This window comes from Jaculus jaculus, chromosome 2, assembly GCF_020740685.1.
Source record: "Jaculus jaculus isolate mJacJac1 chromosome 2, mJacJac1.mat.Y.cur, whole genome shotgun sequence".
Taxonomy (NCBI): domain Eukaryota; kingdom Metazoa; phylum Chordata; class Mammalia; order Rodentia; family Dipodidae; genus Jaculus; species Jaculus jaculus.
The window spans coordinates 156,537,737-156,564,213 of NC_059103.1; the positions used below are offsets into that span (position 1 = coordinate 156,537,737).

The 26,477-nt window shown below is 38.2% G+C and overlaps 1 long non-coding RNA gene across 1 annotated transcript; it reads left to right on the forward strand.

The window, feature by feature from the left end:
* Positions 1 to 1,182: 1,182 nt before the first annotated feature.
* Positions 1,183 to 21,094, forward strand: LOC123458860. Its single transcript, XR_006635814.1, has 2 exons — positions 1,183 to 1,342; positions 20,787 to 21,094. It is a non-coding gene; the product is annotated as an uncharacterized LOC123458860 (long non-coding RNA).
* The last annotated feature ends 5,383 nt before the right edge of the window (positions 21,095 to 26,477 follow it).

Genomic DNA, 26,477 nt, shown 5'->3' on the forward strand with positions numbered 1-26,477 from the left:
TCTCATTATTACTTTCCTCTACTTTCATGTCACATATATTTTACTATCCCTCCTTCCCTCCTGTGAAACCTATTTTTCTCTGCCTTGCATGGCTCCATTCCAGCTTACAAGCCTCCATTGACTTACTCTACCTTACACACACACACACACACACACACACACACACACACAGAGAGAGAGAGAGAGAGAGAGTGAGAGAGACAGAGAGAGAGAGAGAGAGAGAGAGAGAGAGAGAGAGAGAGAGGAGAAGAAGAAGAAGAAGGAGAAGGAGGAGGAGGAGGAGGAAGAGGAGGAGGAGGAGGAGGAGGAGGACGAGGAGGAGGACGAGGAGGGGGAAGAGGAGGAGAAGGAGAAGGAAGAGAGAGAAAATTAAAGCTATTATCTGAATATGGAGTGAAGCTTGCAGCATTGACCTTCTGAGCTTGGTTACCTCATTTTGTATAATCTTTCCCAGATCTATAATTTTTCCTGAAATTTTTATATTTTCTTTGCAGCTCAATAAACTCTATTGTGTACATGTACTACAAATTCATTATCCACTCATCAATTGGTGAGCATCTAGGCTGATTCCACCTCCTAACTATTTTGAGTAGAGCAGCAGGACACGTGGCAGAGCAAGTGTCTCCGAAGCAGAGACGGGAGTGATACATAGACTGGAGTGCCCAGAAGTGATATAACTAGGTAGCTATTATTTAGCTTTTTGAGGAACTTACACATCAGTATCCATAATTGTTAAACCAGATTGGATACTCACCAACAGTGAGTTCCTCTACCCATGTCACTGACAACATCTGTTGTTATTTGATTTCTTGATGCTATCTGTCGGGCACTGCCAGGCACAGGCCAGAGCCTTCAGGAGAGGGGTCTGAGCTACCAAGCATGACTAAGGATGCCCAGGCTACAGGAAGCCATTCCCTCTCCAACCCCGTTAAAACTTAACTTAGGCTTTGCCTCTAGCCCTGTGACCTTTGGCCAGTTGCCGAGGAAACTCCTTATCAGCCAGCACCTTCACAGTCCATGCCCCTGAGACCCTAGATCACCTGACCCGCCCCCCACCATTGCCTACATGCTGGGATGAATGTCCCCATATGCTAATTAGGCATCTGCAATGAGCCTTGTACATCCAATCACCTTAGGACCCTCCCCCACTCTCAGATGCTTATAAACGCATTTCCCTGTCAATAAACCGAGAGAGCTGTTCACTGAAACTATCTCCTGAAAGTCTTTTACTTTGTGTGCTCACCATCCTGGTTGCCTGGGACACATCTGGGGGACTGCAGGAGCCCAAGAACCCAGGAACCCACAGCTGGCGCTTTAACAGGGACCCTGTGAGATGGACAGGGTAGGTGAGTGCTCTCCCAGAGAGTGGGAGACATTAGCGCACGTGGCCTTGCCTCTGTGTTTTTGAGGGCTGGAAGGTTTCTCTTTTTTCTCCTTTATTTTCGGTTCACACCATCACAAGGGACCAGACATGATGAGGTGGCAATTGACATCTCTTGGCCGAGGCCACTCTTTGTTATTGACTGAAGGCCTGCCATCTTCTGCCTGGACCCTGACAGCCAGGGGTATGTTGGCAAAAACTCTATTTTCTCTTTCCTCCATCAGATGGAAGCTATTTTTCTCTTTTTCCTCCTTTACTTTAATATTGTCTCCCAGCAAAAGGAATCACAGATTTGTAGATTATGGGCTATCCTGAAAGTTAAGGTAATTAAGCTCTCCCAGAGGGATGCTGTCTCATTTGAGGAAATCCTCCAGGTTGCCCCCTGGATGATTGTTGGGCATCTATGTGGCCACATGGACCCGCAGAGCTTATCTGGCTAGAAAACAAAAAAGTTCAGGAAGGAAATTTCCCTTCACTCTCTTTTAGTGGCGAAACTGCAAGCCAGCTTTGCAAGCACTCCAGAGCAGCTTGGGTCGGTCTGTGGACTCACATGTTCCCAGACAATGGCGCCCGGGCCCCTGCAGGCACCATGTCTCAGCCTCCTTCCCCCGATGGTCACAGAACCCCCTCCTTTCCCAGCTGCTCCCCAGCAGTTCCAGGGAATGCCTCTTTTTCCAGCAGCCCCCAATGGTCCCACGCCCCCCCCCCTTCATTCCTCTTCGGGTAACCGGACTCAGCTGGCAGTCATCTAGGCCATAATTCCCATGTGTACAAGATCGGCCCCCAGGTGAGTGTCCCGGCGCTGGGCGGGGCTGATCTAAAGGTATATACATGCCCCGCCCAGCCACCACAGCGCTGGCACCAAGCAGCGGCAAGACAGAGAAAAAAGTCACGTTTAACTAAAGTCTATGGTGAAATGAAGTTTTACGTAAATAATGCCATACTTTGTTACATGATATCATAAATATAATTACTGAGTTTATGTTTTAGGAAACTTCAACTTACATAGAGGATTGTTGATAGCAACAGAATTCTCTGTAAAGTGGTGACTTATAATTTTTCAGGTATTTTAAAATAAACAAGATTGTAATTTCCTGTTACTTAACAGGAGGAGGCAACTGACCTGACTTCTAGGCCAGCCTGCCTTAACATAACAACAAAATTAGCTTTAGTTACTCCTAATAAAATCATTTCCAAGTGTGTTAGTGGTATTAATGACATAAAATTGTCTTTTTTTTTTTTTTTTTTTTTTTTTTTTTTTTTTGTTAATGAACCAAATGTTAAGCTGCTTGACTGCTATAAGCCTGAGGACCCCACTACCTGGTTCTCTAACCCTTTAGTTACTTGGCTTCTCCTTAGCCCCCTCCTTACTATAGGAACCCTATTGCTTGTAGCTCCCATCTCATCACATTTCTCAGATAACAAATAACTAATATTGCTAAAGTTGCTACTAATCAGGTCCTCATACACCACCTAACTCTATCTGGACCTATGGTAAATTATATTTTTTAACTTTTTGTTTATTTATTTATTTGAGAGTGACAGACAGAGCAAGCCAGTGATAGAGAGAGAGAGAGAGACAGACAGGCAGACAGAGAGACAGAGAGAATGGGTGTCCCAGGACCTCTAGCCACTGCAAATTAACTCCAGATGTATGTGCCACCTTGTGCATCTGGCTTACATAGGTCCTGGGAATTCAAGCCTCAAACTGTGATCCTTAGGCTTCACAGGTAAGCACTTACCTGCTAAGTCCTCTCTCCAGCCCTAAATGGTAAATTATAAAGAACTTTTTTGGGATGAGATTGTCCCATTATAAAAACAAAAGGGGAGTTTTCAGGCACTCCCAGGCACTGGCTGGAGCCTTCAGGTGAGGGGCCTGAGCTGTCAGGCTCAGCTAAGGATCCCCAGGCTGCAGGAAGCCATTCCCTCTCCAAGCCCTGCACACCTGAACTTAGGGTTTGTCCACAGCCCTCTGACCTTTTGCCATTGCCTAGGAAACTTCTTATCTGCCTTATCAGTCCATTCCCCCAAGACCCTAGATCACCTGAACCCCCCCCACACAATAGCCTATGAGCTGGAATGAATGTCCCATATGCTAATTAGGCATCAGCAATGAACCTTGTACATCCAATCCTTTTAGGACCCTCCCCCTGCCCTCAGATGCTTATAAACCCATTTCCCAGTCAATAAACTGAGAGAGTTGTTCACTGAATCTATCTCCTAAAAGATTTTTACTTTTGTGGGTCACCATCCCAGTTGCCTGGGACACCTTTGCGGGACCACAGCCGGCCCAAGAACCCAGGAACCCATAGTTCTCTATTCTGACTTGAGTGAGATAGAATCTCAAATTAGTTTTATTTCCCTATTCCCTTATGGATAAGGATATTGAACACTGTTTTAAACCATTTTTATTTCTTCTTTGGAGAACCCTTTGTTCAGTTACATAGTCTTTTTTTGTTTTTTGTTTTTTTCCTTGGTTTTCGAGGTAGCGTCTCACTCTGGTCCAGGCTGACCTGGAATTAATTATGTAGTCTCAGGGTGGCCTCGAACTCTCCGTGATCCTACTACCTCTGCCTCCTGAGTGCTGGGATTAAAGGCATGCACCACCATGCCTGGCACATAGTCTATTTTTTGATTGAATTCATTGATTTCTTATTGCTCAGGTTTTTTTTTTTTTTTTTTTTTTTTAGTTCTCTGTATATTCCAGATAATAATCTTCCCTCAGATGCCTAGCTGGAAAAGATTTTCTCCAATTCTGTAGGCTGCCTCTTTGCTCTGTTCACAGTTACCTTTGCTGAATAAAAAGCTCTTTAATTTCATGAGGTCACGAAATCAAGTTAAATTCTGTTCAGAAAGTACTTACCTTTGACTATAACTTGAAGTGTTTCCCTAGCAGTTTGACTTTAAGGTCAAACATTATGTCTTTGATCCACTTTGAGCTTATTCCTGTGCATGGAAAGAGAGAAAGACATAGTTTTGCTCACCTATAAATAGATATCCAATTTTCCTAGTACTATTTGCTAAGTAGGCTGTCTTTTCTCCAGTGAGTTACTTTTTGGCACTTTTCTCAAAATAAGATCGCTGTGACTGTCTAGGTTCACATATGGATCTCATATCACATCCCATTCATCTACCATGCCTGTTTTTGTGTCACTAATACCCAATTTTTGATACGGCAGCTCTGTAAATATACCTTAAAACTAGGTATGGTGATAACTCCAGCCTAATTTTTTGTTGCTCAGGATTGCTTAGATATCTCAGATATTTTGTACTTAAAGATGAATTGCAAAAGCCAGGCGTGGTGGCACATGCCTTTAATTCCAGCACTCAGGAGGCAGAGGTAGGAGGATCACCCTGAGTTCGAGGCCACCCGGAGACTACATAGTGAATTCCAGGTCAGCCTGGGCCAGCATGACACCCTACCTCAAAAAACCAAAATAAATAAATAAATAAATAAATTGCAAGATTAAAAAAAAAACAAACAAACATTTATTTCAATGTGGTATCTTGGGTAAAGGGCAGGCCAGGGCCTCTTGCTGACATCAATAAGCACCAGACACTTGCACCACTTTATGAATCTGGCTTGTTTGGGTGGTTTGGGAATTGAATACAGGCTGGCAGGCTTTTCAAGCAAGCATGTAAGGTTGTGGGTTTTTTTTTCCTTCTTTCTTTCTTTTTTTTTTAATTTCACTGAGGCATGGCATGATAATTTTAATAGGAATTGAATTAAATCTGTGGATTGCTTTTGGTCAAATAGCCATTTTCACAATATTGATTCTTCAAATTTATGAGCATAAAGTGTCTTTATATTTCCTAGTGTCTCCTTCAATTTCTTTTGAGTGCATTAAAGTTTAAATTGTAGAGTTTTTTCTCTTTCTTAGTTAGTCTTATTCCAAGCTATTTTTAGGTAGTTGTGAGTACAATTATTTCTCTGATTGCAGTCACAGAAGGTTTGTAATTGGTATATAGGAAGGCTACTAATTGCTACTTGTTACTTTTGTATCTTTCTCTTTGGGCAAAAGTGTTTATCAGCTATATCAAATTCTTGTAAAGTCTCTAGGATATCTATTATATTGAATCATATCATCTCAAATGAGGATAATATGACTTGTTCCTTTCTTATTTGTATTTCTTTAATTTCCATCTCTGCTGATATTGTTCTAAGACTTTATGGACTATATGGATATTAGTTGATCAAGTGGAAATCCTTGTCTTATACCTGATTTCAGTAAAATGCTTTAAGTTTAAGTCCATGCACTATAATGTTGGATATAGGTTTATCATGGGTAGCCTTTACTATGTTGAAATGTGTTCCTTCAATTCCATGTTTATTCAGGAATTTTATCAAGAACAGGTGTTGATTTCATCACATGCCTTTTCTGAATCTATAAAAATGATCTGTCCTTCTGCCCATTGGTATGCTGTATTACATTTATCAATTTCCATTTGTTGATCCATCCTTGCATTTTTGGAGTCAAACCCATTTGATCTTGGAGACTGATCCTTTTGATGTCTTCAAGTATACAGTTTGAGAGTTTTCTTAGAATGATTGCACCTTTGTTCATAAAGGAGATTGATCCACAATTTCCTTTTTGTTGTATTTTTATCTGGTTTTGGCATCAGAATAATACTGGCTTCATAAAAGTAGCTTAGCGTTTTCTTTCCTATTTTATGTAATACTTTGAAATGCATTGTGTTGGATTTTTATAAAAGCCAGGTAAAATTCACTCTGAGTCCATCCAGTTATGAACATATCTTTTGGGATGGATATTTTATTATAACTTAGTCAGTGTCATTGGTTGTTATATGTCTGTCTCAATGGCTCACATAATCTTGGCTTGGTTTTAGCAGGTAATACATATCTATCCATTTCCTTTAGACTTTTAAATTTAGTACAGTATTTTTCTTTATCATATGTCCTTGTGATTTTTCTGAATTTCATTCATAATTGTTGTAATGGTTCCATTTTCATCCTTAATTTTGTTCTCAAACTCTCTCTCTCTTTCAAGTTTCATTAAGAGTTTGCCAATATTATTTATCCTTTCAAAGAGCCATCTCTTCATTTCAGAGATTCTTTATAATATTTTTATTATTTCACTAATTTCTGACCTAATCTTAATATTTCAGTGATTTTTGGTTTGGTTTTTTCTTCTTTATTCAAAGCTCTAGGATGTATCAATTTGTTTATTAGATATTTCTCTTATTTCTTAATATAGATACTTGAGCTCTAAACTTTCCTCCTAGGAATGCCTTTGGCTTTGTTTTGTTACATTTTCATTACCATTTCATTCTAAGAAGTTTTAGATTTCCTTCTTTGATCCTTCAATGACCAGTTTTTCATTAAATAGTGTGTTGTTTGCTTTCCATGAGTTTGTGTATATTATATAGTCTCTGTTGCTATTGATTTATAGTTTTACTCTATTGTGATGAGACAAAACACAAGGAATTTCTTCAATTTTCCCACATTTGTTAATATTTGCTTTGTGTTCTATTATTTGATCTGTTTTAGAGAAGGTTCCATATGTTACTGCAAAGAATGTGTATTCTGCAACATTTATATGGAATATTCTATAGACATATGTTAGGTCTACTACCTGTATGATGACATTTAATCCAGAGCCTTATCTACTTATTTTTCAGGATAACATGTTAATTGGTAAAAGTAGAGTATTGTAGCCAATCACTACTACTATATTGGGCATAATCTGTGATTTTACATCTAGTAATGTTTATTTAATAAAATTGCATGTACTCGTATTTTGTGCTTATATATTTAGAATTGTAAGTGTCATTTTTTATTTAGTTTATTTATTTGAGAGAGAGAGGAAGAGGTAGAGAGAGAAAAAGAGCAGAGAGAAAAAGAGAGGGGGAGGATGGGCGCACAAGGGCCTCTAGCCACTGCAAACAAACTCCAGATGTTTGTGCCACCTTGTGCATCTGACTTACATGCATCCTGGAGAATAAAACCTGAGTCCTTTGGCTTTGCAGGGAAGCACATTAACCACTAAGCTATCTCTTCAGCCCTTTAAATGTTCTTTGATTGGATATTTTCCTTACACAGTATAAAGTGAGCATTTTTATCTCTCTGGCTAATGTTAAAATCTATCTTGTCAGATATTTGAATAGTGGCACTTGCTTATTTTCTTGCCCCTTTTGCTTGAGATAACAATTTGTCCTTTTGCTCTAACATAGCCTCTGTCTTTTGTGGAGAGGTGTGTTTCTTAGAGGCCACATCACCAGTGTTGATGAATATGCCTGTTTAATAGCAAATTAACAACAATTGTCTCTTAGAATTTAGTTAATATTGGTGGATGAAAAGCAAGTTTTGTGTGGAGAATACTGGAACTTTGACTACTTAGAAGTGGTAGGAATGTGGGATGGTTAGAATGTAGTTCTCATCCTAGTTCTGTATTAACTTTGAAAAAGTCCATTTTGGTGGAATCTTTTAGAGAAAAGTTGGGATACTTTTAAGTTCCACAGGTACTAGAGGTTGTCAATGCTATGGAAGTTTGTGTTTATGGAGGATAAGGAGGAAGAAATAAGGAGAAAAAGTCTGAAAGACAGGAAAAATATGAGTTGTATGTGAGAAGTATAAAGATAATAATAGTAAAATGGGCTGGTAAAAATTCAGAATAATCCTATAATCCAACTGAAAAATATGCAACCACAAACAAAACCATCATGAGCCCATATATATATATATATATATATATATATATATATATATATATATATATATATATAATTTTTTAAAGATGCACGAAAAGAGAAACAAAATAAAAAGTAAGCAAGTGTACTCCTTTAGTTCCAGCACTCAGGAATCTGAGGTTTTGGTATTGCTATAAGTTCAAGACCATCCTGGAACCACAGAGTGATTTCCAGGCCAGTCTTGGCTAAAGTGAGAACCTGCCATGGAAAAAATAATCAACAGTGACAAAAATTAACCCTAACATAAAAAAAGAGATCATTTGTTGTACATGTACATCAAATCTAAAAAATCCATACGATATCCTTGCTAGGATGGGTTTTGAATTCCCCTCCCTATGCTTTTACTTATTTATTAGTTTGTTTATAGATTTATTTAACAGAGAGAAAGAAGAAGAGAGAGACAATGAAAGAGACACATATACAAACACACACACAGAATGGGTACACCAGGGCCTCCCACCACTGCAAACAAATTCCAGACACATGTGCTACCTTGTGTGTCTGGCTTATGTGGATACTGGGGAATCGAACCCGGGTCCTTAGGTCTGCTTCTCAGGCAACTGCCTTAATCTCTAAGCCATCTCTCCAGCCCCCATGATTTTTTCTTTAACAACATACCATGATAAGGGAAGTTTAATTTGCATTTTCAGATCAAACCTAAGGAATTGGCTGTATTGTATTGCCTCATTTGAAATCAGCCAGTTGTTGCCTTTTGGAATAAGTTTGTATCTAACCTAACTTGCCTTGTTTGTATCTTGTCTCCCTGACTTGTGAAGATGGTTCCTGTTGCAGTCAGGTTCACACTGCTGCCAGAAAATATGCGACTGAGAGCAGCTTGGGGCGGGGGGAGGTTTATTTTGGCTTACGGACTAGAGGGAAAACTCCACGATGGCAGAGGAAAATGGTGGCATGAGAGGAAGTTGGACATCACCTCCTGCCCAGCATCAGGTGTGCAATAGCAACAGGAGAGTGCACCAAACACTGGCAAGGGTAAGCTGATTATAACACCCATAAGCCCTCCCTCAACAATACACTGCCTCCAAGAGGCATCAATTCCCAAATCACCATCAGCTGGAAACCTAGCATTCAGAACACCTAAGTTTATGGGGAAACTTGAATCAAACCACCACATTCTGCCCTTGGCCCCCATAAACTGATAGCCATCCATGATGTAAAATGCAATGCATTCAGTGCATCTTTAAAAGTCCCCATAGTTTTTTATCAATCTTAAAGATGTTCAAACATTCCCATAATCTAAGATCTATTAATCAAACCATAATACCAAAAAGTCTCCCAAAGCCTATAATGCATAGAATAAACATTAACATCTCAAAAGATGGCATTGGGCATAGCAACAACATAGTCAAGCAATACAAGATTTAAACAGGGAAAACTAAAACTGTAGCTCCAAGTCCAGCAACTCTAGACAGGGACAAATCACCAAGTTTGATAATTCCAACCAGCAACAAGTCTCTGGAGTTCCAGTTCTGCCCCTGGAGCTAGGCTACTCATAGTCCTGGGTTGGTAGCTCTCCTTAGTAGCCCTCTCATGGTCCCAGCATCTCCACTGAAACACACAGTTCATCCTCATGGCTCCATTGGGTCGCTTTGCAGGCAATTCAGCAAACCTGCTACACACTGACCATAGCCATTGCCAAAACACAAGAACATGTTGCAAATTCAATGACCCTCTCTTTCATGCATTTCTTATACTTTATAATACCAGGTGAGATACCAATTTCTTAATCTAAGGGTGAATAAAGGAGACTTTGAAGAATAGAGCATTCTTTCAGCATCCCAGACCCTTCAAAAGACTGCATGCATTCTTTTTGTTGTTCCAATGTAGGTCAGCTGGCCCAATCTCGATAGTTATAATCTCTTAATTTTAGCTGAACAGGCAGAAGTTTCACCCAAAGATTTTAATTTTTCTGTTCCACATCCCTCTGCTCACACCAGTTCATTTTTATGTAATGCAACCTTGCACAACTTCTCATTACATAGTTATAACAGCCAGCCTCTCACACAAACTGCTTTTAACCTAGTCCAGACAAAGCTGTTTCTTACCCTCATAAGTCAAACATCACAGTCCATAGTTCTTATTGCGTTCAGGTCTTTCAACTCTGACCAGAAGAGTCCATCAAGCTGTACTTACAGCACTGCAAGGCATCTCTTAGGCCAAGATTTCAAATCCTTCCACATTCCTTTTGCAAATGAGGTCTAAAAGGCCAAAGCCACACAGTAAGGTGTCCAGCAGCCAACCCAACTCTTAGTACCTATTTTACTGTTACAATCAGTTTTGCTGCCAGAAAATACCCAACCAAGAACTGGTTGTGGGAAAAAAGGTTTATTTTGGATAAAATACTCAAAGGGAAGCTCCGTGATGGCAGGGGAAAATGATGGCAGGAGCAGAAGTTGGGCATCACCTCCTGGCCAAACTAAGGTAGACAACAGGAAGAGGAGAGTGTGCCAAACACTGGTAAGGGGAAGCTGGATATAATCCCCATAAGCCTGCCCTCAACAATACACTACCTTGAGAAGGTATTAATTGCCAAATCTCCATCAGCTGTGAACCTAGCATTTAGAACACCTAAGTTTATGGGGAACACCTGAATCAAACCACTGCCGTTCCCTCCTTGATGATCTCTTGGCTAGTTTTGTCTTTACTAACTTGGGCAGGACTGCTGTTTCTGTCAGTTATTGTAGTCATAGCAATACAAAACTAACACAGTTGCATTGTGACCCCTAAAAGCAATGTGCAAAACAGAACTAATGTCCTTATTTGGCATGTCTGTTTTTTTCAAACATAGTTAAGGTAAAGATGAATAGACAACACAACCCTGAGTTAAGATGGGCCCTAAGTTTATTAAGCATCCCACAAAAGATAGAGAAGAAGAATGGGTGTATACTTTAGTGTTATGTTCAAGGCCTTAGGTTTTATCACTAGTAGAGATAAAGAGACAAACAGACAGACAGGCAGGCAGGCAAGCAGACACACAGAGGGGAAGACCAAGTAAATAATGAAGCAGAAATTGGAGGACAGTTCTAAGCCAAGGATTGCCAGCAGTCACAGGAAGCAAGGAGACAGGCGTAGAACAGGTTCTCCCTCAGGACCTCCTGAGGAGACCAAACCCAGTGCTGCCTCTAGAATAGTGATTTGCCTCAACAAATCAATGCCTAAGGACCCAGGTTCAATTTCCAAGTATCCATGTAAACCCAGATGCACAAAATGGCACTTGTGTATGGAGTTCCTTTTCAGTGGCTACAGGCCCTAATGTACCAATTCTTTTGCTCTCTCTACCTGCCTCTCTCTATTTGTCAAATAAATAAATAAATAAAATATTTTTTAAAACAAGGAAATAGGAGTAATTTATAAAATAATCAATATATAAAGTTAACATTAATTTTAATGGCATATTATAAAATAATCTTGATGATTTGTTCAATCTAATCATGCTAACATATTTGGAAATCTAGAAGAAATTGGGTTGCGATACTCAATTCCAACAGAAGATGGTAGAATCATGCCAAAATGTATAGAACCACAACCTTTTCTCCTAGGAGTTCACGGCACTGATAGGACTAATTAGCAGAACTATCAACATCTTTTTTTTTTTTTTTTTTTGGTTTTTCGAGGTAGGGTCTCACTTTGGCCCAGATTGACCTGGAATTCACTATGGAGTCTCAGGGTGGCCTTGAACTCATGGCAATCCTCCTACCTCTGCCTCCCGAGTGCTGGGATTAAAGGCATGCGCCACCATGCCCGGCTCAACATCTTTTTTATTAAAAGTCAAAACCTAGAACAATGATGCAATTGGTTAATTGACTTAGTTGTTAGTTTTAGGATAGAGAAATAAGTAGAATTCTGGATTCCATTCTGGGGCAAATTAAAATATAAAAGATTCATGGCACATTAACAAGAAAATTACACCTATGAAATGACTATGAATTTATCAGAGAAAAAGCTAAATGCAAAGCAGATATGTTAGAAAGTTACAAAGGCTGAGGAGAAGAGAAAAACCAATAACAACCTTCCATTGAAAGTCTTCAGTGCTAGAGGGACACTTGGTGAGGGTCGAAGAATTCTTAGCTGGAAAGTGGATTAATAATTCTATTAATGAAAGTTCCCATTGTATAACCTGCTAGCATTTCATACCCTTCCCTCATTATGACTATTCAGTTCCACCTCCCACCTCACTCACCACTGAAAATGGCCAACTCATTGAGAAGATTTACAGTGGGAGTTTTTGAAACTGAGCAAGGCACTATGGGGGAAGGGAATAGAGAGTGCAGTTCACAGTTCATCTTCAAACACTGAGTGTCAGCTACATGTGGACTACCATGTTCTGAGGTTTTTAAATTAAATACAACTTGGCCCACATTGTCCAGGACTTAGAAACATGGGAGGAGTCAAGACTTTCCACCCTTCAGGCGGTCTCACTAATGGTACCATTGTCACTATGAGGACTGCGGTTCAGTGCCAAATCCTTTGTGTAGACTAGGATTTATGGTCTTCCTCTCCCGGGACGACTTGACTGAGTTTCTCCTGGGCCCCTGGCCTCAGGCAGCTTCCCTGAATTCCAAACTTCCTGTCTTGACACCTTAGGTTGGACAAATCTTCCTAGCCCTGCTCGACTTATCTAAGGCCATGTTTCTTGACTGCACTCGATGTCCCCTAGAGATCAGTCAAGGAGTCCTGCCTTTGAACTTCTAATTGTTTTAAGAAAAAAAAATCTATCTTTATAAATTTTGTTGTGTTTTGTATCCTGAGAATTTCTTGCAGCAAATAATTAAAATATAGACAATCTGTAATCCTTGTTGCTTATTCAAGCTTCTTCTTTATCAATTATTTCCCTCCTGTCACTTGCATTTTTCTCATGTTTTTATTTATCTACTTATTTGCAAATGGAGAGAGAAAGACAGACAGAGACAGAGAGAACAGATGAACTCCAAAATGAACGCACTAGTTTGTGCTTCTGGCTTTACTTGGTACTGGGGAATCAAACTCAGGTGCTTAGGTTTTGCAAGCAAGCGCCTTAACAGCTGAGCCATCTCCCCAGCCCCGCCCACTTGTACCTTTAATTGGATTTCTTTTTCACTGTAGACATATGGCAGATATAACAAAATGCTTCAGAAATAGGTGTAAAATGAAAAGCAAACCTTTCCCTCCTGCCCAAAACTACTTATCTTAGTAAATAATCTGTATTTCAGTCAAGTTCTAAGTAATCTTTCAAGGTTCTGAACATATTTTGTGGCTTACAAAATGTTATATCATACTGTTCCTCTGCAATCTGTCTTTTTTTTTCTAGCTGTTGTTTTTTGTTTTTTTTTTTTTTTAAATTTAAACCAATGATCTACTTATGACAGAAAATACAGTTTTACTGCACCATTTTAATAGCTACATAAGTGGAAGCCTTTTGCTTAGGTGTAACAACTGGGAGATGCCCTGTTGAAAGGCATTTACTTGTGACTCCGGTTTATGTAAATCATAATGTTTTGCATATTTTTGATATACATTTTCACATTTTACCAAGAATAAGACAAATATCTAGAAATGGTACTATTAATTCAAGAGTGAATACATTTTTAATTTAATAAATATTGCTGTCAAACTGACCCTCACTCTAATAAAGTGGCAGCAGCAAGTTTCTACTTGCTCACACATTCCCCCATGAGAAGTTCAAGCTGCAAATAGTCTCAATCTGATAGGTGAAAAAATACTGTCACTGTATTTCAATTATTACTTACAAACGATGCATGAAACATCATTTTATGTATGTATTTTCATATGTATTTTTAATGAACCATCTGTTGAAATATTAGCCAACTTTGATAGTATTTGTTTTACTAATTTGTAAATGTTCACTCTTCTTGAAAGGAATTAACCTGTAGTCTGATGCTTGCAGTTTATAAAGATGATATTACTGGTGACATAGCTGAATGATAGTGATGCTTGGCACATACAAGGCCCTGTGTTTAATCACCAGCACCATAAGAAAATAAAGAGGAAGTATTTACATCACCCATTCATATTTTTGATATTTTAATTATTTATGAGAGAAAGTGAGAATGGGAGTGCCAGGACCTCCAGCAACTGCAAATGAACTCTAGACATGTGTCACATTGTGCAACTGGCTTTACATGGGTATAGGAGAATCAAACCTGGATCCTTTGGCTTTGCTGGCAAGTGCCTTAACTGATAAGCCATCTCTCCAGCCACATTCATTTTTTAAAACATTTTATTTATTTATTCACTTATGAGAGAGAGAGAGAGAATGGACACACCAGGTTCTCCAGCCAAGCAAAGAAATTCCAGACACATATGCCACCTTCTACATCTGGCTTACATGAATGCTGGGGAATCAAACTGGGTCCTTAAGCTTTGCAAGCAAGTGCCTTAAATGCTGAGCCATCTCTCTAACCCTCACTTTCATTTTTATTAATCACACAAATAGCTATTTCATCTATATGTATTCATATCTATATATTGCATAGGAAGAAAATAAATATAAGTGCAGAAAATATATTAAAACAAAGTAATTTGATTATTTATCATTAACTAGCATTCTGTTATTATGCTAATACAATGAGTGACCTTAATTAATGAATTGTTTGTTTACTATGCTTATACAATTATTGGAATAATCCATAGATACAATGTAGGAAATTTTTGTCAAGATTATTTACTTTTTTCTTTACATATGTCTGAATATGCTGTTTCTTAGACTTGTTGACACTCCATCCTTGAAATTCTTTGTTCTGTCTAGTTTTATCTGCTTATGATACTTTTCAGAATTTTCTATTTGACTATTTCATTTCCAGTATTTTCATTTTGTTCTTTTATACAATCTCTACATCCTTGGTCAATGTTTTGGAATTTCTCCTTCATACAGCTGGCCTTCTCTTCCACTTTGCTAACTTTCTTATCTAGGTCCAAAATCGATTTTCTAACTTCATATGCATGGTTTAGTCCTATGTGTGGTAGGTGGACTTCTTTAAAAAGAGGACTCTGAAATCTTTTTCTGACATTTCAGCTATTTCATTATCTTTGGTTTCCAGAATTGAGGACTTGTTATCTTTGGGACACCTGCTTTCTTATATCATTGCAGATTTTTTGTTGTGCTTCATATGTTAGTTGAAATGTACATGTCTGACAGTTTTCATTTCTCTACTCTTTATACAAGTCTTCCTGGTGAATTTTCTTCACTTGGGTTTATGTTCTCTACTTCTGTTTTGGTGGGAAGTCTGCTGCAGTAACAGAAGCAATGACTTGACAGCAATCCTGCTATTAATAGACAATAAAACTCATCAATGTAAGGACCAGAGGCTCTAGTATACTTTTCACTGGGTATTATTTTCCCGTCTGGATCCCAGCTATTTTTCACCAGATCATCATAGTTCCCACCTGACAATATTTATGTCCACCTAGGGAATGTGCCAGGATCAGGACACTCCCATGTCCCCCGTGTTGCTTGCATAGGCACATAGGCAGTGGCAGAGGTAGTGTCTTCCATACATTTTTCAGGTTAGTTACTCCAGGGCTGTCATGGAGCTCATCTTTAGGCTCCCATACCTCGTGACACCCACACCCCACATGACCAACATTACCCTGGCCATGTCTGTCTCCACAGTACACCCAGTTCCTAGTTGCTTCTCTTTAGCCCTCAGTTTCCTTCCTGCTATGGTTCCTATAGTTCCTATGGGAACTACCACTAAGATCAGCTTGAATTTAACCATTTTGATGCACTGCTTATAGTTATGTCATGGACTATATGTACAGTCATCAAAAACTTTGATTAAATAATTCTAGAAAGAGGTATAACATAAAAGAAAGATGGTCATATACCTTTTGTGAAGTCTTAGAGTAATGAATGCTAATGCTATAAAATATCTGTGCTGTCTGATTCTGCAAAGTCCCCATTTCCTGCGGATTATTCACAGTTAGCATTTCAGTTTTTTAAATATATTTTTGTCTATATTTATTTATTTATTTGTGAGCGACAGAGAGAGAGAGGAAGAGGCAAAGAGAGAGAAAGACAGAAAGGGAGAAAGAATGGGCACACCAGGGCCTCTAACCACTGCAAACGAACTCTAGATGCATGTACCAACTTGTGCATCAGCTTACGTGGGTCCTGGGGAATCAAGCCTCGAACTGGGGTCCTTAGGCTTCATAGGCAAGTGCTTAACCATTAAGCCATCTCTCCAGCCTGTGTTTCAGTATTTGATGAACAGAAATTACATTTTAACATCTGTATATACCTCATAATTAGAAACATTCCATAAATATTTGAAAGTTAATAAAATTTACATATTATTTTATTATCATTTTAATAGCACATAATGTATCTTAAATGAAAATCCATAATCAGGGTAAAAACATTTATTCTCCAAATCTAACTAAGACTGCTCTGCTGTGTCTGTAATCATTTTTTCACACATTCATCCCTTATTCCTATAAAATTATAACTTCTGAGATTTTCTTCACTTACTATTTCCAGTTGCTCAAATTCATCTACTACACACTACATACTGTTCTATTAATCATTTGTAGGTTTGATTTGAATCAGATGTTCTCCATAAACTCATGTGTTTTGAATGCTTGGTCCCTAACTGGTGGCAACTGAGGAGGTGGAGCCTAGTTGGAGGTGGTGAGTTTCTGGGGGCAGACTTTGGGATGCTATAGCCAACTCTCTCTTGCCAGAGCCAGCCCACTCTCTTGCTATCTTCTACCTGCTGTGGCAAAGTATAATGTCCAGCCTCTGCTCATGCAATGCTTTCCATTGCCATCATGAAGATTCCCCTTGAGACTGTAAACCGAAATTAGCCCTTTCCTCCAATCAGCTGCATTTGATCAGGTGTTTTATCCCAACAATACAAAAGGAACCCCCAGTGTGTGTGTGTGTGTGTGTGTGTGTGTGTGTGTGTGTGTGTGTGTGTGTATGTGTATGGATGGTAAAGGCAAAAGGTCAATATCCAACAGTGATTGTATAGTCTCATGTTCTTTAACCTTAGCATACGCTAACATGATGAAATGTTCACTTTTAACCTAATGGTATTGATGAAGTTAATGAGTCTACCTTGACATTGGACAAAGTGGTCTTCTTACAAAAGTGCAGACAGAGGAGATTCTGCTATTCTTAGGATTCCTTTAGACCACATATGCTTTAATTTGCGGATATTTTCTGACTTGAAAGGCTGTGCAGATCTGGAACTCTGAGTGTGGTGAGAGGCCCTCTGTATGAGGTTCTCTGAAGATGCTCCAAAGCCATTGCAGCCATGCTGATTACCTACGGTTGATATGAGGTCTGGCCAGCTGACATTGAATGACTGGCCTCCAAAAATCAGCATCTTGTCTATGATGTACTTCACTAAGCAGGAAATACTTGGCCAAAACTAAAAAGAAAAAAAAATAAGTAAAAGAAATGAACATAGAAGTACACACATGTTTTGATTCATATTCTTAAAGATTCCAATGCCTACCAAATTCAAAAAAAGATTTCAAATAAGCAATTTGAGTACTACGTCATTGTAGTATATGGTTATTCTGCTTTTTTTTTTTTTTTTTTTTGTTTCTTCAAGGTAGAGTTGTTCTATCTCAGTCTGACCTGGAATTCACTATGTTGTCTCAGGGTGGCTCCAATTCTCAGCCTTCCTCCTATCTCTGCCTCCCATGTGCTGGGATTAAAGGCATGTTCCACCATGCCTAGCACAAAATCCAATTTGGATATTAGTTAGCATTTAAAAATAGTTCAGTATTAAAAATAACTGGGTGTGGTGGCACACACCTTTAATCCCAGCACTCAGGAAGCACAGGTAGGAGGATGACTGTGAGTTTGAGGCTACCCTGAGACTACATAATGAATTCCAGGTCAGCCTGGGCTAGGATGAGACCCTACCTCAAAACAACAACAAAAAATCATTTATTTGGTTTGTTTTTGTAGATGTTTTTATGTTATCATATTAAGCACTAAAATCAGTAACTCTTCTCAAATGATTCTAAGAGAAATGACTTATCCATTATTTATAGTTAGAACGTCTTTTGATTTCAGAAAACATTCCTTTATGTTGTGCTACTATACTCAACTATACTGTTTCCTATTCATGACCTTTTAAGCTTAGTAATTTTCTCTGTAATTACAAACTTAATAAAGTTTTGTTGAGACTACAAGTTTGAAATAATGTATTTATTTATTTACTTGAAAGCAAAAATAGAGAAAGAGAAAGAATGGGCATGCTGAGTCTGTAGCAAAGGAACTTCAAATGCATGTGACACTTTGTGCATCTGGCTTTAGTGGGTACTGGACAGTCAAATCCAGGTCATTAGGCTTTGCAGGTGAGCCCCTTCACCACTGAGACATCTCTCCATTCCCCACATCTACTTTTGAGAGAGTCAAAGCAAACAAACAAAAGCCTTTTCAGCAATGTAGCAAAATGGAGAAGCAATTTCTTTTCCAAAGCAATGGATGAAATTCTTCCCAGGCATCAGTGCAGCTTACTGTTTTTTTGTGAAATTCCCACATCACGTTTGTAGAAATTGGATGAAGTACAGCAGTGGATTTTACTACTCAATATCAGGTTAGTGTTTGCCACACCTCCGTCATCTCAGAGTCCCCAGGACTTAAAGAATAGTTAGAGTGTGAAATGAAATAGATTAAAGATCATAAACTGCCCCCCCCCCACCATTTGAAGCTTAATCTTGACTCAGTACACATCCACATGCAAAGCCAGGGGAGAGAAGGGGACAAACAGGAAGGGCAAGTTCTCAAAGCATTTTCTTGAAGGGTCTTAATGCAAACACATCAGGCCCTGCTTGATCCTAAACTATTGACAAAAAAAATGGGATACAGCATGTAGCAGAACTGTGACTCAGGACAAAGTGAAAAACTACCTGTTTATTCCAGGTGCCTCGTCTGCCAATGTGTGCTGCATTTGTATATGCTTTAAGTACAATAGTAGCAGTTCATAATGGCACTGTGAAAATGGGGACAAATGGGCTCTTGCTACCTACCAAAACGTCTTCTTTTAAAATGTTTTTTTAATTTTTTTGCACTGTGTGTGTGAGAGAGAGAGAGAGTGAGGAGAAGAAAGAAGGAAGGAAGGAAGGAAGGAAGGAAGGAAGGAAGGAAGGAAGGAAGGAAGGAAGGAAAGAAAGAAAGAAAGAAAGAAAGAAAGAAAGAAAGAAAGAAAGAAAGAAATAGGGAGCACACCAGGGCCTTCACCATTGCAAATGAACTCCAGATGCACGTGTCACTTTGTGCATCTGGCTTTACATGGGTACTGGGGAACCAAACCCAGGTCATCAGGCCTCCAAAAGAGATATATAAGAAAATTGCTCATACATTTGATGTCTATAAAGCACAATTTACAACAGACTTATGGTTTTAAAGTTATAGCTGAATGATAAGGGAATCATTATAATCTATTTTTGTCCTTGTATAAGGAAAAATCAGACTATACATTTATTCTACATATTCCAGTCTTAGAGTGTTATTTGCCTAGAATTTTATTAAAACGAAAATAGTAAAGACATTACTATTTTTTCTTTCATTAGTTTAGGTGAACAAAATATGAAAAATATTCATTCCAAAAGTACAAGTCATGAAATGCATGGACATATTTATTAAATACTCAAACCTATAAGTCTAGACAATACAACTTTGGGGCTAACGCAAGATGTATATCTAGTTTCTGGCTAGACATCTATTTGGCTCTGTATCTAGACACACTTATCTGGGCTTAAATACATTTAAATGAAGATTAAATTAGACCTCTCCAAAAGAACATCTTAGACAAACAACTGAATCTTTTTGCGAGGATTATAAAATATGTGCAGCAAGGGACATGGAGAGCTCATTAAAATGTCACCAAATGAACGAACATTCAAAATACAGTTTCGGAAAATACGGTAACTGGAGTGCTGGGGAAATAGTTATTCAGCCAAAACTTATTCAAACGTGAGTTAATAATTACAGAATTCCTGAGCCATAGAGAACAATCAGAGAGTATCCATGAGTCAGTGTCATATTATATATTTAAAAAGGGCAGATACAGGAAGAAAATTAGTTTCTATTTTATTTTTACCTCCTTGGTTAAAATTTTTTGTCCTTGATTAATAAAATATTAACTAATATGCTTAAGTGAACGTATTGAAAATTAATTAAAACTTGAGAATGCAGGCTCAAAACTTTTCAGCTCCTAGTTACAAGACCACACATTGAATCAAATTCCCACTATAACCACTTTCAACCTTATCCTCAATGCCTTACACTTGGCCCCCGTTCTACATCCAGGGCAGCTTTCTTCGTTGTTATGATTTGAATGTGAAACATCCCTAACAGGTTCTGGTGTTTTGAATGGTTGCTCCTCAAGTCTTAGTGCAGCTAGGGGGGATTGTGAAAACTTTGAGAGGTGAGGCCCGGCTGGTGTAAATAGGGCTGTAGGAGAGGATGGTTGAAGGTTATGCTTCTGGTGCCAGCCTGAGCCCTATGTCTCCTGCTCTACTAAGACACGAAGCAGCTGAACCAGAAGCTCCCACTGCCGCAGACCCACCATTCCGGGTGCGGTGCCCTCCCTGCTCTGATAGACTCTCTCCTCTGACACTAGGAGCCACAGCGAGCCTTTGCTCCCTGGAATGGCTTCTGCTGGCTATTTTGTCACAGTGATGAGAAAAGTACTAATATTCCCATCTTTTCTCTTTGCAGGCTTTACCATGACCACACTTTTCTGCAAAAAAAATTCCTCCAGTTTGGCTTTTTCCAGTATTCAGACATTGTCTTGGGCCACACTGTTAACCCATCCTAATGTGGGGAAAACCCAAACTACTCATGGGATCTGAGTACGCTGGGTGTCCAGCACACAGGACTCTGAAGCCCCAGGACTGCTGGTTCTTCGTCAGAAGAAATGAGATCCTCGGATTATTGGGCCACATCAAATAAAATTCAGAGAAAGAGTTTTCAAAGTATAAAACTAAGTACCTACTGTTATAATAAATTGTTATATTAACTCCTCATAATTTTCTCTTCCATTCTTTTATGAGCACAAACTGTATTTGGAGCACTGGAATATAAAAATTATTTAAGGGACTGGGGATGTTGCTCATTTGTAGAGCTCATGTGAAGCATGCTTGTTTCATTAGAGACAATCCTCTGTACCACAAAAAAGGACCAGAAAGGGAGGAGAGAGAAGAGAGAAAGGGAAGAAAGGAAAGGGATAGGAGAGGAATGGAAGGAAAAGGAGATAAGGAGAGGAGAGGAGGAGAGGGGAAAAGAGAGAAAGGGGTGATGATAACAAAAGAGAAAGGAGGAAAAGGAGGGTAAGAGGATAGGGGAAAGTAAAGGAAATACTATCAGATTGTTCTCAAACCAGCTCAATGAATTTATGATAAATGTATGCCCTAAAAATGAACAAAATGTTCAAATAAATGGTTGATGTAATAAATTATATAAAATGAGAGTTAACACTTTATTTTATCCAGCGATCATTGAATTTATTTAGTCACAAGCAGATTAAAGTCTTTGTGGATAATTTCAGGCATTTTTGAATTTTTCCTTTCTGTTTTTCCTCATTTTGTTCTTTGTCTATTTTTCCATGTTTTCCAATAAAGACTGACTAAATTATATAAAACAATAACAAATAAAAGGGCAAAATGTTTAGAACCTAAATTTGATTCTAGTATTAATTGAAATTAATGGTAAAGCCTTTTCTATGTAAAGCACTGAGTTCAATCATCAAAACACACATACACACACACACACACACACACACACACATACACACACACACACACACTTGGCAGTTATACTACTTACTGGGTTTGGAGTAATAAAAACTTTAAATGGTATTCTTATCTACTTTTTTTTCTCTCTCTCCCTCTTTATCTCTCCCCATCCCCAGGTACAATCCTCAGTTCCACAAAAGAAGGAACAGAAAGGGAAAAGAAAGTTAAGGGGAGGAAAGGGAAGGGAGAAACAAAAGAGAGGAAAGGAACGGGAAGGGAAGAGAAGGGGAGATGAGGAATGTATATAACATTGTTGTTTGAAACAAAGCCTTGCTATGCAACCCAGGCTAGCTTTGATCTCTTGATCCTCCTGTCTTACTCTACCAAGTGTTGCATTATAGCTATACAGCACTATACCAACCTCACACTAATTTCTGTTTATTTTTTAAATCAGCATACAAAACAATAGCCCAACTTCTGCATTTTATAGTTTGTTTTTGTCAAACCTCCTCCTTGCCTCTTCACCGGTAGAGATAATTAATGTTAATCAACAGAATGACCGTAACCCACAGCTCCAGTGGCTACATCATTGGGACAGTGGATGGTGGTGGTGGCTATCTGGGGCCATTCATGGGAGTTCAATAGTGTATACAACAAGCAATGTTTGGTAAATTAGGAAACCTCTATTTTTTAAATCAGTTTTTTTTTAACTGTATATTACGGTCTATACACTTTAAATGCATCTGGCTCCCTTGGCCCTGCACATCCTGAGCTTCTCCTGATGAGAACCTTGACAGATGATTCTCGGTGTTACGCTAAGGCCTATCTTCCCAGCTTTTCATCTTCTGGTTCTGTCCTCTGGTTCCATATCCTTTCCTGCTTTCTTCTTTCTGTCCTCCATCTTGATCTAGCACTCAGTCCCTATTTATTTTCTTATCAGTTTTTGTAACAACTCCAAAATTTAATGCTCTTTTTAAGCATCTGTCTCTTTCTCTCACTCCCTCCTTCTCATTTTTGTGATAGTATTGGGGTTCACTTTGTTTATGCTTGGCAAGTGCTTTCGGGGTTTCCCACAACTTTATGTATTTATGTATTACTCTCCTTCTTCTCTTCACCCAGATAGCCAGCAATGTCCCCATGTAAATTCCTGGCACTTCTACCAGAAGCCAAGAGTCAGACACTCAGTACTTACATTTCATTCTCTTGTTCTTATAAATATAAATTGTAGGGATAAATATTTCAAAAAATTGATAAGTATATAAAAACTGATTAGGAACTGATTTCTAGAATTGCCAACAGAGATTCATTATTAGAAATAACCCTGGAGGGGTGGAGAGATTGCTTAGTGGTTTGGGCATTTGCCTACAAAGCCAAAGGACCCTGGTTCAGTTTTCCAGGACCCACATAAGCCAGATGCACAAGGTGGCCCATGCATTTGGAGTGTATTTGCAGTGACTGGAAGCCCTGGTGCACCCATTTTCTCCCTCCCTCCCTCTCTCTCTCTCTAAAATAAAACATTAAATTTTCAATAAAAAAGTTTCAAAAATGATCATTGTAGCTGGGCATGGTGGCTCATGCCTTTAATCCCAGCACTTGGGAGGCAGAGGTAGGAGGATTGCTTGAGTTCGAGGCCACCCTGAGACTTCACAGTGAATTCCAGGTCAGCCTGGGCCAGAGTGAGAACCTACCTCAAAAAAAAAAAAAATCATTGAAAAACTAAGATGAGGCTGGGGAGATGGCTTAGTGGGTGAAGCTCTTTCTGTGCACAAATGAAGTCCTGAATTCAGTTGCTAGAAACCACATAAATGTTGGAGGTGGTGGTTCACCATAATCCAAGCTCTTGGGTGATCAAGACAAGCTGTATGGCAAACTAGATTAGCCAAATCTGAATCAGTGAGTTGTGGTTTTACTGAGCAACCCTGTCTCAATGAATAAGGTAGAGATCATAGAGGGAGATACCCAATATTGTCCTCCGGCCTCTACATGCACAAACACATACTTGTACCTGTACCCACAAACTAAAAGTCATACACATATCCCCAGAAACACAAAAGAAAGAATGGAAAAAGAAAAGAAAAAAAGCTAAGGCAGTCTGAGAATAGAGGATCATGAGCTGAATGCTGGACATAGGTGTATAGCAAAATCCTGTCCCCTATCCTGCAAAAAAGATTAATATAAATTTAAAAAATTATAATAGCACAGACTATAAACCCAAGATGAAAAATTTTTATTTGCAAGATTGTAATTAATTTTATAATTTGCTAAATATAGAATGAGTTGTAGTATAAGGTAATCATTGTCAGAATTTTAGTTTTTAGAAAAACTATGAAACTCTATTGTTTTAATAGATGGATGAGGACTTAATAAATCCTTGAACTAAAAGTTCACAGCATAGCATTTTTGCCTTAAAAAATAGTATGCTTTGTTATAGATTTCTATTAGTAATCCCAACACTGAAGCAAAAGGATCACAACTGTGAGACCAGCCTGAGATCCAGACTGAGATTCTGTCTCAAAAAAAAAAAAAAAAAGACAGCTAAAATAAAATAATAATTTCTGGTGACAATGTTCTGACTTGGACTTTCCTTCCTTAACTTTAATATATACTCTTTATAGGATAGAACTTGAGACCTTATGATTTATTTTATGAAATATATACAAAAAGACAAGTTAACTCCCTATGAATTTGTTAATAGTAAACAAGGAAAAAACACTCTCACCTCAGACAGCAGGAGATTCCATCTATTATCTTATGTCACAGAAACTTAATTCATTCTTTATCAATTAACAGAGCAGATTTCAAATTGTTCTTTACTCTTGCCAAAGCTGAGACTGTTCTGGGTCAAAACTTTAATTGCATGGTATTCCAAATACTCCATCTGTTTGAGCCATTTTGTACAAGGCAACAAAAGTGAATCTGTATTCAGAAGTGATGACTCATTAAAATGAGACTCATTCAGATATGGCAGGCTACTAAAGAAGACATTTCTGTGCAGGAAAGGTTAAGTGGTGTGGAGTTCTTCCACATATTTATTAACCTGGAAAATGCTGAAATTTAAATATAAGAGGGAAAGGTTTTTTGTTTTTGTTTTTTTTTTTTTTTTTGAAAACTTACTGTTTATTCAAGCCAGAAAGGTTTACAATAGGGTTTCATTTTCTCCAGGAACAAAAAGTAAATAAGCAGGCTGTCATTTGAACCCCCAGTCAACAGTAGATTCATTCTTTTATGGGTAACATACATTTAGAACTAGTCTGTATAATTAACACAAACAAAATATTAATTCTAGATATTTCTAGGTATCTAAAGATCTTATGCAGATCTAATGTTTGCTTCTTCCCACCTTCATGAATTACACTACTATCAAGAAGTGCAGTGTAGGGCTGGAGAGATGGCTTAGCAGTTAAGCGCTTGCCTGTGAAGCCCAAGGACCCCAGTTTGAGGCTCAATTCCCCAGGACCCACGTAAGCCAGATGCATAAGAGGGCATATGTGTCTGGAGTTCGTTTGCAGTGGCTGGAGGCCCTGGTGCGCCCATTCTCCTCCCCCCCCTCTCTCTCTGCCTGTTTCTCTGTCTGTCACTCTCAAATGAATAAATAAAAATAAACAAAAATTTTAAAAAAAAGAAGTGCAGTGTCGTTAAGGGAGTAGAGAGCATTGCAAGTTTTCCACTTCAGTTATCACCTTGGATGGAGAGAGAGAGAGAGAGCAAATAAAAATATTTTTAAATTAAGTATAATATAATAAAACAGGAACATAAGAAGAACCAACAAACTTATTATATAACTTATTACATAATTATCAACACTGGATCAGAACACAATAACAATAATCTATGAGCCAATTTTTCTGACAATCTTGGACATACCCATACACACACACACAAACACAAATCTCAGTAAAGTCTGGCAAATTGAATTCAAGCGTATATTAAGATGCTTATTGATTTCATTCTAGGGATGAAAGGTGGTCTCAACAGATACAAACCAGTACATATAATACAACACATAAATAATCTAATGACAGAAATCATATGATAATCTAAATCAGTAGGGAAAAGGACTTTGATAAAATTCAACATTTCTTCATGGTAAATGCTCTGAGTAACCTAAGATTAGAAGAAATATGCACCAACATAAAAATGGTTATATTTGGCCACCCTATAGTCAATATTATACTAAATGGTAAAAATTGAGTATTTTCTCTAAAACAAGAAAGAAGGGTGTTCACTCCTCCACTCTTATTTAGTACATTTCTTGGCATTTTGACATCTTTGCAGTACTACTTGAGGAATAGTGGTGTTAATCTTCTTTAAAGGTTTGTGGAATTAAGTGAACACATGTGTTCCTGGGATTTTCTTCATTGAGAGAGTTTTAATTAAAACAATAGAAACAAATAAAAGAGATACAAACAGTAAGAAAAATGCAAATTACCTCTATTTGCATTCGGCAGAATACTATACTTGAAAGACCCTAAAGACTCCATCAGAAAACTCAGACCTGATAAATCCTTCCAACAAAATATTATGAAATAAAATCAATATACAAAAATCAGTTATCTTTTCTTTATCCTAATAACAAAGTCTCTGAGAAGAAATCAGGAAAAAATTCTCACAATAGCTTCAAAAAATACATCAAAATTAACCAAACCAAGGATTTGAAAGACATGTACAATGAAAA